Genomic DNA, 16,431 nt, shown 5'->3' on the forward strand with positions numbered 1-16,431 from the left:
GCCGAATACGCCGCTAAAACAACAGTAAAGCGACGCTAAAAATAGCGCTGTTTTAGCGCCGACGCCGCCCCAGTGTGAAAGGGGCCTAACAGGGGCACAGGTAGCAATAAAAACTGACAGGTGTTCTAGTACCTTTTCACGCTATCCAAAAAAAAAAGTTTTGCCTTTAGTTATACTTTAAGGTTGGTGCATTATATGCTTTGACTGATAACAGCCAATCACGCATACTTCCTAGGACATACTGCTCATAATACACTGAGGTGACCATCGGACTGTACTCCTATACATAGGAATTCTAATGGACATTGTGCCTACCTCCGAGGTAAAGGGATCACCATCAGTGGCATATTGAGCACCTACTGGCTGTCTATTGATTATCACCATGCAAGTACTTAACAAATATAGTTGCACCCTTAATCAGCCCATATCAGGTTATCCTTCTGTAGCAAAATTGCTAAAGAGATGTAATACATCTATTGGCAATATTTGTCATATACAGCGTTAAAGTGAAGTTCATACCTTTTTATGCTAGCAATAGCTGACAAGTTGCTTTATTCAACAAACTATTTTCATCAATTTACATAATCCAGTCCCTAAAGGTTTGAGACTATATACCTTAGGAATAAGGAGCAAGAGGCAACCACACACTAACCATTGCTATGGACTATTGGGGGTTCCTCCACCTCCAGCACTCATATAGCTCGGGCACCCAAGAGGAGCTACACACATGACATTTGCCTTGCTTACAAATAGATTGATAAATTGAGAAATGGTGTATTGCCGTGGCACCTGTCCTGTGTGTAGACACACTTGGTGTCTGGACGAATTGTGTATTTGTGTGATATGTTCAGAAAGCATTCCTTTTTTTAATTTTGAACTGAGATTCAAAACTGCCATGAACTAGGTAAGTGAGAGATAAGCACATTGGCATGTTTTGGGCAGAAATAACATTAGAAGAGGCTTCTATTTATTAGGGGAAATTCTGTCTCAAAAGGTGAACTTAGCCTTCAAAACAAAACTAAAGTACCTCTTTTTAATACAAACATTCTAAAATTGCTAATTATAAATTGTGCATACATACCTGCAGATTTGTGTCACCTTTTTCATTGTCCATATTTCATATTATCTATCTTGCCCATTCTGTTGCTCAGCATTGGTGGGGCATGATAATAGTTACTATCTAAGGGAAGTAATGTACCGTAATATTTCCCTGCTGCAGGGGTAGGCAACCTTTGAGAGGTGGAGATCTGCCTGAACAACATGAAAGAGATCAAAGATCAATGGGGTTCAGAACCAGCCCCCCCCCCCCCCCCTTTTTTAAAGAAATGAATTAACAAGGCCTTATATAGTAGGGAAACATAGTAGGGTACTAATTAGGGTACTCATATAGTAGGGTAGTAATTATAATAGGGAAAACTTAGAAACATATAATAGAACAAATGTCACTATAAACATATAAACTTAGCCTACCTTAAAAGTGGACAGTGTGGCTAACAGGCCCCTTGTATTTTTATAGTCCTTGATGCCTTTCTTACTGTGCACTTACTGTAATCACTGAGATATTGATCACAAATACTTGCTCTGTATGTCTTGTTGGAACCATTTGCGTCATAACGTTATTTCTGTTCTATGTTCTCTTTTCTTGTGAGCATCATATTTTCCTTTGTACTTTGTACGCTTTGAAAACTACAATAAACACACTGTGGATGGTGTCGCTCAGTAGAGCAGTGGACTGTGTCAGTAAGGCAGTAGACACCATGATGTCTCATTTTGGAGACAGCGAAAGTAATTGAGGGAACACTCATTAATCTCCATCTCTGCAGCCTCAGTTGCACAGATTGAATGAACAGGAAGTGCTCTGCACAGTCTCCCTGTTCATTCACAAACTAAAGCATAGTAAACACAGTTTGGATTGGAACTGATCACTTGCTATGTTCATTTAGAAAAGGAAGGGACTGGTAAATTACATATTTACCAACCCCTTCCCACTTTTTATCCTGAAACAAATCCCCACAGCAGCCAGCTGGAGAGGAGGGGAAGTTGGAAGCACTGCAAGTAATGGGGGGGGGGGGCAGGGCAGCAGAAGGAAAGGGAACCTGGACAAGATGGGTGGCAGGGACAGCATTTACTAGAACCTATCCCCAGTATTTTCCCCCTGAAGCAGCTGAAAGATGGTGGGAAGGAGAGGAGGAGAAGCCAGCTTTCAGCTGAATTACTTAGGGGGAGAATACAGGGGATCGATTCTAGTAAATGCTGTCCCTGCTGCCTATCTTGTCTGGGTTCTCCCTACTGCCCAGGCCCCCTGTGTGCTCCCCTGGTCCCCACCTACCTCCGGCAGAGCTGCCATCTTCCCTGCGCCACTATGCATATCTGGGAGGAGCAGTCAGGCAATCGGCAGGGAAGGGACATGATCTACCCATCACCTGCCCATGATTATTGCCGACCCCTGTCTTACAGGAAGTTCTTTGTAGGAACTATTTTCATTCTTTAACAGTAACTTTGGTAGTTTAACCATACAGTTCTATTATAACCCTAATCATCCCTATCTCCTAATCATTTATTAGCCATTTGTTACTTGCTTTGCAGCTGTCTATCAGGGTAGAAAGGGGAATATAAGGCAGAACTGGGGGGGCACATTGTTCTGTGCAGTGATGGTCTCTGTCTCTATATAGGAGAGTAATGACGTACTAAAGGGGAAGTATTGAAAACGTATGAACGCTGGGCTGAGCAGACAGACAATCTCAGGCCTTGCACTAAGCCTGCATAATAGTTAGAAAAAAAAAAACACAAGACACGTTGTTATGTGTTATGCAAGTGTGCATGCATGGACTAGTTTTTACTTGCAATTTAGGAGTGTTATGCTTTTAAAAGTTTAATTTCATTTACCAGATCTCTTGCTCTGTGAATAGGTAAGATCTAAAGCCAAGGCTATGGACAACCTTATTGGCACAACTGATCCTTTCAATTTAGCCATCTAAAAATAATTTCTTTTTTTTGTGTCAACAAGCAGACAATTGTGTAGATTATCTTTTCAAAAAATGTATTCTTACAATGATTACAATGATTTTAGATGGCAATATGTCAATGGATTTGTTTTTACCCTTTAACCCCTCAAACAGAATGAAAGCCAATAAACATGCACCTTCAAAATATGATATTAAAATAGAAACTAGACAGGGGCACCCCCTTTAACCCCTTATAGTCGTCTTGACACTGGCATTTTCCCTTCATACGGTCTATAATAATAGTCAAAGTCATGCATATACTCCTAATATAGTAAATAGCTGCTGTTACAGATTTTATCCTCTATGCCTAAGTAGAATTTGAAGCTAAGGGTAGGGACAACATCAATGGCAAAATCTCATCATAGTGACCAACCTAAAAATGATTTATTTTATGGTATTTACGACAGAAGCAGAAAAGATCTTTACAACATAGACTGGCTTTTATATAACATATATCCTTGAATACACTGACTTTGAACAACCAATATGCCAATGGTTTATTTTTCACCCTTTAAACGGAGTGAAACTTATGAACATCTGTCTTCTAAATCTAAAATTATAATTGACACCAGACAAATATACCCACTTTAACCCCTCATCAACAATCTGCTAGATGTCGGGATGTGCGGCTGGCGTGTGTAACCACTCTGTGTCTAAGTTGCTGGTACCCCCGCCAATCTTTTGCGGCTTTCCTGTTCCACCTGTGCGCATTGGCATGCTCAGGGTTTTTCATTTTGGGCCCCTGTATATCCTTTTGGCCAATCCCTTGCCATGAAATGTGAGAGGGGTTCTTCTCTCGGGGATAGTATTTACAGCACCAAGTCCTTCAGGGACTGTTTCTTTTGATGCCTATATGCCTTGAAATAGTAATCCTACAGACACAGCTCTTACTGCTATATACCTCTTCTGTTTTTAAACATTGTATAATAGAATGTTGAAATTTATCTTGCCATCAAACACTATATACATTTTCTTCTTCATGCATCCCTGAAGAAGGAGAAAAATTGTACTCCGAAACACATTGGGTGCAAAGAGAATGTCCTATATGTTTTCTAAGATGGTGACAATACTTGATATTGCTTAGACAATCCATTGTTTCATCTCTATGTGTACATTTTTAATGACAATGTTCAATCATTAATAAAAATCCCTTTTCTACTACAAATAATTTGCATACTCCTCTAATATATACTACTATGTGCTTTTAAAGTCCACCTAGGGGAAACCTTTCCCTCTTTCTTTAACCCCTTATGTTCATCTTTACAATGGAACTTTTGCTTCCTACATTCTATAATAACAGTGACATCAAAGGTGTACATATGGATGTAACACAACAAACAATACATACAAAGTAGTAACATGCACAACATGAATTTCCTTCTTGGATCACTGTTTCTAATTTGTATTCCAAACACATTTCAAATTGACTTTAATCAAATTTGGTTAATGTGTATGTGTGATACCTGTTATATCAATAGTTTAACAAGAATGCAGTTTCCCTATAAAGCTGAACATTAGTCAAGTACTTAATTGTCATAAGAAGTTTTTTTTTTTCTGAAATCAGCATTGTAGTCCAGCCACCCCTGACAGCATAATCAAGTCTGAGATCTCCACTCTTCACTGCATTTGCAGCACTATAGAACCCAGACACACTTCCAATTTGTAGACTGGACAATGATGTAGAATTTAAACTATGATGAGCTCTTCCCTCTGCTGCCTCTGCACCCGTATTAGTATGTTTATTGCCATCATACTGTATGCATTACAGCAGAGTCAGAATGGCACCCAATGCTTATTCTCCCTCTGCCAGTCTGAGCGCTGCTATACAAGGGATTACAGGAAGTTGCGATCATGACAGTTTTAGGTACTTACACTATTAGCATTTAAAAATACAGCAACTGTTCTGCTTTTTTAAACCGCATATTACTAAAATCCTATATAAGCTTTAAAATGTTAATGAAATTTAATTAAATTTTTTTTTTTTCAGTCTTTTAAAATATGCAGCTTTCATTAAAATAATACTAAATAATAAATGTGATCCTGCCATGAATGTCCATTGTTAAAGTGCTTCCTATAACAACTGTCTCCCAGTTGTGTTGCAGTGACAAAGTGACAAAGATTAGGCAAGCCTGGTCCACCTTTTTCAATATCAGGAAATAGGTCGAGAGTGATGGTCCACAGAGGGCGCTGGAGCGAGCGCCTGTTTAATGAATGGGCTGAATCATCGTCAGACAGGGAGTAATTGTAACTTGCTGTTTATTAAACAGATTCAAAGTTGGAAGCAATAATGCAAAACAGGAAGGCAAAAACATGCATACATTGCAAAAGAAAGAAAGCTGCGCAAATATAGGAAAGGTGCAAGCATGGACTCTCTACAGCAATGTCTCTCTAACTCAATCAGAGTAACATGTGGCTGCATACCATAGTGTCAATAAAATTCTAAAAATGATTGAGAGTCAAGCTAAGAGTCACTACTTTAATAAACTTTTCAGATCACAAATAGCTACTTATGATTATCTCAGTAGATTGCTTTAAGAAAGGCCTGGATTCTTTCCTAAATGTACATAATATAACTGGGTACTAACATTTGTAGGTAAAGTTGATCCAGGGAAAATCCGATTGCCTCTCGGGGGATCAGGAAGGAATTTTTTCCCTGCTGTAGCAAATTGGATCATGCTTTGCTTGGGTTTTTGGCCTTCCTCTGGATCAACTGTGGGCATAGGTGTCTTCAGGGGGTGGCTATTGAGGCTGTAGCCCCAAATCTGGAGCCCATATCCCAGAATCTCTTGCCGCAGGATCCCTGCCTAACCAACGGGGCGCGGATGCGGCGGGCGAGCTGCATTAGAGGTAGCTGAGAGGAGAGAGACGAGCGGGCTGATGAGCAGAGATGACATTATCTCTCTCCGCCCGCTCCACGTCACCACTCTTCCGCCCTCACAGCCGGGCCACTTTAATGTTGGAGGTGCAGCGGGGAGCAGAGAGATGATATCATCTCTCACTGCCCGCCCAGCATCTCCGCTCTCCTGCCCTCACTAAATGGACCAGTGCTGCCAGCCTGCCACCAATACAACAACAATGCACATTTGGTAGCACTTGCTGGCATGGCAAGTGACAATCCACATCAGTTGGCAAGTGGCAACCCACATCTAGTGGCAGGTGACGTGGCAAGTGACAATCTGCTAATGGTGGCAGGTGACATAGCAAGTGACACTCTGCAAATGGTGGCAGGTGATGTGGCAAGTGACAATCCACATCAGGTGGCAGGTGACCTGGCAAGTGACAATCTGAAAATGGTGGCAGGTGACGTGACAAGTGATGTGGCAAGTGACAATCTGCAAATGGTGGCAGATGACATGGCAAGTGACAATCTGCAAATGGTGGCAGATGACGTGGCAAGTGACAATCTGCAAATGGTGGCAGATGACGTGGCAAGTGACAATCTGCAAATGGTGGCAGATGACGTGGCAAATGACAATCTGCAAATGGTGTCAGTTGACGTGGCAAGTGACAATCCACAATTGGTGCCAAGTATTGTGGCAAGTGACAATCTGCAAATGGTGGCAGGTGACGTGGCAAGTGACAATCTGCAAATGGCGGCAGTTGACGTGACAAGTGATGTGGCAAGTGACAATCTGCAAATGGTGGCAGGTGACATGGCAAGTGACAATCTGCAAATGGTGGCAGTTGACGTGGCAAGTGACAATCCACAATTGGTGACAAGTATTGTGGCAAGTGACAATCTGCAAATGGTGGCAGGTGATGTGGCAATCTGCAAATGGTGGCAGGTGATGTGGCAAGTGACAATTCACATCGGGTGGCAGGCGACATGGCAAGTGACAATCGACATCTAGTGGCAAGTGACGGTGGAAAGTTAAAAAGCTGCATCTGGTGACAACTGATGGTGGCAAGTGACATGCTGCATCTGGTGGCAGGAGATGTGACAAGTGACGTGCCCAGGGCTCCCACTGATTCTGCATTATGGTGAGTTGAACCACTTCATTATATATTAGAATGTAACAATAGAAACAATGTGCTTTGATCACCCTGACACCATATCAACCATGGTACCATGATGATTGAAACGCCAACACCAGCCTTTACCCACGGAAAATTGCTTACCACCGGCGAGCCGCCCCCCCCCCCCCTCGGCCTGCAAAAAGGTTGGTGACCGCTGCTATGGGCACTAGCCCCAGATTTTTTGTAGACCTAGCAACGCCCCTGACTGTGGGTGAAGGATTGTGTATATGGGATTGTATTTTTTTTTTTTTTTATTGGTTGAACTAGATGGAGTTATGTCTTATTTGCAACCTGACTAACTAACTATGTAACTATGAAGTCCAGGGTAGCTTTGGTAAGAAGGATGAAGCGCCACCCCACTGGAGAGCAGCTCCCCACAGTAGCTGGGTCCTCTGGAGAAGCTGTGTGCTATGAAGCTCTAGCCTGGTGGCCAGCACACCAGTTTTGACAGTGGAGGGCCTCACACCTGACTGCAAATCACTTGCCCAGCTACCTCTGCCTCATCAGGGGTGGCCCCTATGAACTGCTGAGGGAAGGAAGCTGAGGAATTTATACTCCCTGGCCGTGTCCTGAAACTCAGGGAATCTTTGGAAATAGAGTTAAAAGGGTCTATGTCTGCATCTAAGCATGGTGATAAAATGGTTACTCTGCTACACATGCACTCAAAAAGTGTCAGGAAGAAGCTGGATGAGATCAGCAGTGCTGAAATGCAAAAAAAAAGAACAAAAATAGTTAAAGCAATATTAAAAAATAAAAAATATTAAAGTTTCTTCTGAAAAATAGTGCTTTAGTAAACTAAATGTCATTCAGTTTGAAATTGGATATACTTAAAAAAAGGACTGGGAAGTATGAGGTTAACATGTGACTGTAGATGCTCTTCTGACAGCTGATGCTGGTACTCAGTGTATAAGACAGTATACAGACAGTGCACTGTAATCCTACCATCGATCTATTCCTTCTCACTGTTCCTGGCCAAGTAGATAGTTCTTCCTGACAGGTGCACAGAGCTGCAATACTCATGTGCTGACAGCTATTGATCAAAGATATTTGTTGTCAATAAGGAGGGGACAATGGGGACGTTCCTTGACCATGGAGAGATGGCTGCGTGCATGATAAGGTTGGGCACAAGCTTTGTGTTCACAGTTGAGGCTTAAAAGCCTTTAATAAACACCTTATAAGCAGAAGAAACCTCATATGAAATGATATGACTGCAGATTTCTGTCCCGATTTTCTCTAACACCACCAGATTAATGGTGTCTATTAAAGAAAACCACAGAGATAAATTTATCTACTATTATCTGTTAGGAGGCCCCAGAGAAGCAATGGGGAGCTTTGCAAATAAATGGAATCCCTATTTCTTGCCTGTTCTTCTGTCACTGACACTCAGTCACAACAATGTATTTGTCTCTAAGAGGAGAACTGATGGCATTTGTGACTTGGTGAGGAATAGCAGCCAACGACACAAACTGTGCCACTTGATTTTTGAAAGATAAACATTTCACAGACTGATTTTATTGACTTGTCTAGTCCACATGCTGGTTTTATGACTTCATAACTTATTGCTGCCCTTTTTGGCAGAATTGTTATACGATATATATATATATATATATATATATATATATATATATATATATATATATATATATATATATATATATATATATATATATATATTTTTTTTTTTATACTATTTTTTTTCCAGAAGCAAGCAACTGTTTTCATAGTGGATCATCTTTCTTGCCCAAATCCACTGCTCAAATAAAAAAAAAGAGAATTTATTTTTTATTTTTGATGACTTTATTTTGAAGACTTTTTACTAGAGAGTAATAACTATAAGTGAAGAGACTCCGACTTAGGCAAAATAGGTAAAAACATAAATAAATGAGGGTTTGTGCATCCTGGAAGTACACTATATTATCAAAAGTATTGGGACACCTGCCTTTACACGCACATAAACTTTAACCGCTTGCTGACCAGCCGCCATCGTTATACGGCGGCAGGTTGGCACAGCTGGAGGAGATGCGCATGGCCGGCGGCTGCAATGTCCGCCGGCGACTCGCGATCGCTCCTCAGAGAGCCAGAATGGGGATCTGTCAATGTAAACAGACAGATCCCCGTTCTGTCAGGGAAGTAGAGAGAGATTTGCTGTTCTTAGTAATCAGGAACAGCGATCTCTCTCTACTCGCTGTCAGTCCACTCCCCCCCACAGTTAGAAACAGCTCCCTAGGGAACACTTAACCCCTCGATCGCCCCCTAGTGTTAACCCCTTCCCTGCCAGTGACATTTATACAGTAATCAGTGGCTATTTATAGCACTGATCGCTGTATAAATGTCAGTGGTCCCAAAAAAGTGTCAAAAGTGTCCGATCTGTCAGCCGCAATGTCGCAGTCCCACTAAAAATCGCTGATCACTGCCATTACTAGTAAAAAAAGAATAGTAATAGAAATGTCATAAATATATCCCCTATTTTGTAGATGCTATAACTATGGCACAAACCAATCAATATATGCTTATTGCGATTTTTTTAACAAAAATATGTAGAATAATACATTTTGGCCTAAACTGATGAAGAAATTTTTATTTTTATTTTTTGGGGGATATTTATTATAGCAAAAAGTAAAAAATATTGTTTTTTTTTTCAAAATTGTCACTCTTTTTGTGTGTATAGCGCAAAAAATAAAAACCACAGAGGTGATTAAATACCACCAAAAGAAAGCTCTATTTGTGGGGAAAAAGGGATATAAATTTTGCTTGTGTACAACGTTGCGTGACTGCACAATTGTCAGGTATCACAAAAAATGGCTTGGTCAGGAAGTGGGTAAATCCTTCCAGGGCTGAAGTGGTTAATGGCATGCCAGTCTTAGTCCATACGGTTTAATATTGAACACCCTTTGCAGCTATAACAGCTTCAACTCTTCTGGGAAGGCTGTCCACAAGGTTTAGGAGTGTGTCTATGGGAATGTTTGACCATTCCTCCAGAAGCGCATTTGTGATGTTGGACGAGAAGGCCTGGCTCGCAGTCTCCGCTCTAATTCATCCAAAAGGTGGTCTATCAGGTTGAGGTCAGGCCAGTCACGTTCCTCCACCCCAAACTCGCTCATCCACACTATATTGCCAAAAGTATTGGGTCACCCCTCCAAATCATTTGATGGAGGGGGGATTATGGTGTGGGGTTGTTTTTCAGGGGTTGGAGTTGGCCCTTTAGTTCCAGTGAAGGGAACTCTTATAGTGTCAGCATACCAAGACATTTTGGACAATTTCATGCTCCCAGCTTTATGGGAACAGTTTGGGGATGGCCCCTTCCTGTTCCAACATGACTGCACATCAGTGCACAAAGCAAGGCCCATAAAGACATGGATGAGCAAGTTTGGGGTAGAGGGACTTGACTGGCCTGCACAGAGTCCTGACCTAAACCTGATACAACACCTCTGAAATGAATAAGAGCGGATACTGCAAGCCAGGCCTTCTCGTTCCAACATCAATGCCTGACCTCACAAATGCGCTTCTGGAAGAATGGTCAAACATCCCCATAGACACACTCCTAAACCTTGTGGACAGCCTTCTCAGAAGAGTTGAAGCTGTTATAGCTGCAAAGGGTGGACCAACTCAATATTGAACCCTACGGACTAAGACTGGGATGTCATTAAAGTTTATGTGCGTGTAAAGGCATGCGTTCTAATGCGCCATAATGTAGTGTATATGTCAGCAGGGTAGTTCATGGTCATAAATGTTCAGATGCGAGAAGTGAACAGAAAAGGTGTTTCCAATTAACTGGCAGCAGGAGGCATCATAGAGATTTACAGAGATGGGTTACCCTACAGTCCAGGTGTGGGTTTTCATAGCAGATCTATTTTGGAACTGTGATCCAGGACATGGCTGCAAGGAGTCTGGAGATGGAATTGGGTACTGTACCCAAAACACTAATCTCATTTCTAACTCCTTTACTTTGAGAAAACAATAAATCTACTAGCAGCTATGTTGTGCAGGCACCTGGAGGTATGTGAACATATTTACAGCAGCCTTAAGGTAGTTCTAAAGCCTAAACATCTTTTTACCCTAATGCATTCTTTGCATTACGGTAACAAAATGTTTACCATCAGTATCCCTCCTCACCCCCCCCCCCACACACACACACACACTTTTTTTTACTTACCATAGCCCTCATTCGATCCAGCACAGCCCATCTGCAGCTCTTCTCTTCCCTCACTTCCTGGTCTCTCGGACTTTGCTAAGGCAGCGGGAGCCATTGGCCAGTGGCGAGGGAGCAGGGGCAGGACCAAGTCCCGCTGTCTTTGTCAATAGGCTTGGGAGCAAGCATATATGAGTGTCCCCATAGAAAGCTGCTTTCCCCTTTAATCTCTTTTTGCATACCCAAATGCCAGGCCAGGCCATTCTAAATGGGCAAAACTTTGACAGCTAAAAGTACTTTTGAAGCTTGCCAATTTATATAGTTGTACTCTCCAAAATTCCTATTAGCCTGTAACTGGGCTGCTTTCCTGGACAATGGTAATGCATGAATAGTGAAGTACTGGAGCTTTTCTGGTTCAATACAACTCAGAAGTTGGGCACACATAAAGCAACTTAAGCTGCTGCAGCTATGCGTGGGTGCATCAATGTGCCAGCAGATTATACCTATGTTTTCAGTTTTTTTTTTTTTTGTCACTTTAGTAGAGCCTCTCAAGCTGAACCATTAGAAGAATTTGCACATATGGCTAGGTTCTTCCTTGGAAACAGTGCTGACAGAATAAAGGTGATTTGTTCTAATCCATTAAAAGTGTTTCTGAACTTGCTATGTACAGTTTAAAATAAAATTATGATTATACAATTATCTCTGCTAAGTAAAGTGTTCAAAATACAACATCTGGTGGAAGATTGCTGGTTCACACATCTATATGTGTTCTGTTTTTTTCTGATGTCCAAGTTCTATTTGTGTTGTATTCTTGTTGGTCACACAGAAAACTGAACACTTGCAATTGCACTCACAGGGTCCAATGAAACTTAAAGACTGAGTTCACCTTTTCAGACAGAATTTCACTTTTCACAATAAATAGAAGCCTTTTCTAATGTTTCTTCTGCGTAAGCCAATCCAATGTGCTTATCTCTCACTTACTTAGTACGTGGGAGCTTTGAATCTTTACTTCTCTGTTTACAATTGTAGAAAAGTTCTTTCCGAAACCTGACTTCATGTATCATCATGTGACAATGCAGGAAACTTCATATCCCATCATGCGGTGCCATACTGCATCACAGAATAGGGAGTGTTTTACTTCTGTGGGCCACATCATGCTCATCACCCATTTTTCCACCCACTTACCTACTTCTTCCTTTAACCAGTTGCCGACTGCCGCACGCCGATATACGTCGGCACAATGGCAGCGGTGGGCAAATGGGCATAAGAGCCGGGCGTACAGCGTGACTTGATGTCCTCCAGTCTCACAGCGATTGTGTCACGGAGCCTCAGAACGGAGAAGTGCCTATGTAAACAGGGCACTTCCTCGTTCTGGCTTGTGTCATGACAGAGATCACTGCTCCCTGTCATCGGGAGCGGTGAACGCTGTCATGTGACTTGAAGCCCATCCCCCCACAGTTAGAATCACTCCCTAGGACACACTTAACCCCTTCATCACCCCCTAGTGGTTAACCCCTTCACTGCCAGTGTCATTTACACAGTAATCAATGCATTTTTATAGCACTGATCGCTGTATAAATGATAATGGTCCCAAAATAGTGTCAATATTGTCCGATGTGTCTGCCATAATGTCGCAGTCCCAATAAAAATCACAGATCACCGCCATTACTAATAAAAATAAAATAAAATAAAAATAAAAATGCCATAAAACTATCCCCTATTTTGTAGACGTTATAACTAAACCAATCAATATACGCTTATTGTGATTTTTTTTGTACCAAAAATATGTAGAAGAATACATATTGGCCTAAACTGAGGAAAAAAATAGTTTTTTTTATATATTTTTGGGGGGTATTTATTAAAGCAAAAAGCAAAAAAAATGCGTTTTTCTCAAAATTGTCGCTCTTTTATTGTTTATAGCGCAAAAATGAAAAACCGCAGAAGTGATCAAATACCACCAAAAGAAAGCTCTATTTGTGGGGAATAAAGGATGTCAATTTTGTTTGGGTGCAATGTCGCACGATCGTGCAATTGTCAGTTAAAGCAACGTGGGGCCGAATCGCAAAAACTGCTCTGGTCAGGAAGGAGGTAAAATCTTCTGGGGCTGAAGCAGTTAACGTAGCCCTACACCATACAATCTGAATGTACAATCTTCTTTAGATCTTTTAGCTGCTATATGCCCCGTACACACGGTCGGACATTGATCGGACATTCCGACAACAAAATCCTCTGATTTTTCCCTACGGATGTTGGCTCAAACTTGTTTTGCCTACACACGGTCGCACAAAGTTGTCGGAATTTCCGATCGACAACCACGCGGTGACGTCAAGCACGTACGACGAGACTAGAAAAGGCCGGTTCAGAACCAAGCGCGGCACCCTTTGGGCTCCTTTTGCTAATCTCGTGTTAGTAAAAGTTTGGTGAGAGACGATTCGCGCTTTTTCAGACTCGTGGCTTTCAGATCGTTTTCTGCCGTTCAGTTTGTGCTTGTGGGTTTGTATCTGCTCTTCAGTGCGTGGCGTCAGTTCGTATCTGAGTTTTCTGTGAGATCTTGTCCGCTCGTTGCTGTTTTTCAGGTCGCTCTTCACAGGCCTTGCTGTTCTTCAGTGTGTTCTGTTACTTCGTTCTGAGCAGCCGACCGTTTTCTAGCCATGTTTCGTATGCGTACTCCTCGTACAGTTCGTGCTGTGCGGGGGCTTGGTGTTGGGGTCCTGACCTTGACACAAGTCCAGTCCATGAACAGGGTGGGGAGGAGTTCATGGACCAAGAATTGGTTGCTTCAGCGTGACCAGTTCTGTCATATGCCTTTGCTCCGTGAGATCCGTGAGAATAATCCTGATGATTTCAGGAACTTTCTCAGGATGACGGACCCCGTATTTCACCGTTTGTTGGCTTCGCTGACCCCCTATATCAGCAGGCAGGATACCTGCATGAGGCAAGCCATCACTCCGGAGCAGAGGTTGGTCGCTACCTTGCGGTATTTGGCCACAGGGAGAAGCCTGCAGGACCTCAAGTTCTCGACAGGCATCTCCCCCCAGGCTCTTCTTTGTGGACATTTACTGCTTGTGTTTGTTTTAGCTGACCCTGACAGAAATGTGTTGAGTGCAGAAAATGGCGTGATTGTGTAACCTTATACAAAGCACTGTTGGCTGTTATTTACTAAATGCAAAGACACTTTTCACTACAAGTGCACTTGCAACTGCACTGAAACTGCACTTGTAGTGCAAAGAGGATTTGCCCTTAGGAAATTACCCCCATTTTCTCATAAAACAACAATTACATCACCCCAAAAGTGTTGTAGCATTGAGACAATAATCCACACATTCTTGATGAACAATCTTTTTAATACCAGCACAATCACATGTGCATTTACCAAAGGTTTTTCTGACAAACCGACATGTTTATTGTATAACATATTTTGTGGTGTCATTATCCAAAATCAAAATGTGCATTTTATAGAAAACAGGCATGTGTAAAACCCACAAGAAAGACACAAATCTTGATCTTACAAAGTTCACATTTGGTAGAACTGGAAGGCAATATCAGACATGAGAATTTAGGAACTGGGTTTGATATTGCGTTCAGATGGGGGGAAATCACCCCTGGAAAAGCCAAATTTGGAAGATGCACACCAATTTCACAATGTCAACATGTGCTACCTGCCATCACGGGGGATGAAGGGACGTGTTTTGGGGGAGAAAGCCCTTCCTCACCGCTACTTTATAATTGAGGAAGGGGTTGCACCCCCAAAACGCGTCCATTGATCTCCCGTGATGGCAGATAGCACATGTTGGCACACTGTGTGCATCCTCCAAATTTGGCTTTGGGAAAAATCACAAAAACATTTCGCACATTGTAGCAGACAAAAGAAGAAAGTGATTTGGAGGGGCTTTAAACTCGCCCCAAAACATCAATGATGTTTTTATATTTTGGAATAACATCATTGATGTTTTGCTTGATGTTTTCCAATTGTAAATTACACCCCATGATCTCCCGGATCAGGATCTGGGCACTTTCGGATGTGAAAGGATCTTCATCCACAACCTCACGATCACCTAAAAAGAAAGGAAACCCAAAATAAATTAGGTCTAAAAAAAATGCCGCCATCCATCTCTTATCTGAGCCTGTGGTTGCAGACACTCACCTGTTGTGGTGACTAGTTCCACCACGTCTTCCTCCTCCTGCTCATCTTGTGTTGGTATTTCCCCTTCTTTCAGAGGGGGGGGGGGCTCTGGTCTCCTTGGATGAGGGGTGTCCGTGTCCTCCGAGTCTTTTCTCCCCTATGTAAAAGAAAAATGGTATAATTAGCACACAGATATTTGATGTCAGAACTATAAAGATGAAACATTGCTTGGAAGTGGGGTACAATGATCTATTTTAGCAGAGTTCCAAGATGTCGCTTTTTTAGTGTCCTTTGTCAAGCTGCAATACTTTACCTGTTTGGTACAAGCTTCACAGATGGAGACCCCCCTATAGTATACACTGGAGCACCTGTGTGGCCCCCCTAATAAAAAGGGTGTTCTGGGGTCCCACACTATAGTGCTCCAGTGTCCAGATGTGAAAACAGCTGCTGAGTGTCCTCTCCTTACACACAATCTAGTTTGCATTTCATTCTAGTAACAAAGCCATCTACACAACCCAATTCTTTGAAGACAAGTATAGGGCCTCAAAATGGTGGCCAAATGCATATGGGCTAAACAATGGTATTTTATAGTCCGAAAAAAAAAATGTGTGATCCGAACGAATAATGTGCCCATGAACATGAAAGTTGCCATTTTAAACTGTACAACAGTTCCTAAAAGCACATGGAGCAGCACGAACGTAATAAACATAAAGAATAGGAACACAGCACAACTACTTACTTTTTTGCAGCACTCTCCGGATCTTTCTGTACTGCTCATGTTCTCGTAATTTCAGGTCCGACCACCGCTTCCTGAGCTGATCTTTCGATCGTCGTACCCCGATTTTCCGGCGCAGACTCCTGACCACATTCGCCATGATCTTGGCCTTTCGGACATTGGGGTTGGGGTAAGGCCCATACTTTCCATCATAGTCGGCCTTCTTCAGGATGTCCACCATTTCCAACATCTCCCCAAAGGACATATTTGAGTCCTTCAATCTCCTTCTGGATCGGGACGTTTCAGGCTCCAGCCTTTCCTCCTCCTCCTCGTTGCTGTACTTAGCACTATCCTGCTGTCTCTCCGCCATGTGCTCTTCCTCCACTGCGCCGAACGAAAAGGGGCGGGGAATAGAATAGAAAGAACGTCAGGGGCGGGCGGA

Source organism: Aquarana catesbeiana, linkage group LG10, assembly GCF_042186555.1.
Source record: "Aquarana catesbeiana isolate 2022-GZ linkage group LG10, ASM4218655v1, whole genome shotgun sequence".
In the NCBI taxonomy this organism is placed as follows: domain Eukaryota; kingdom Metazoa; phylum Chordata; class Amphibia; order Anura; family Ranidae; genus Aquarana; species Aquarana catesbeiana.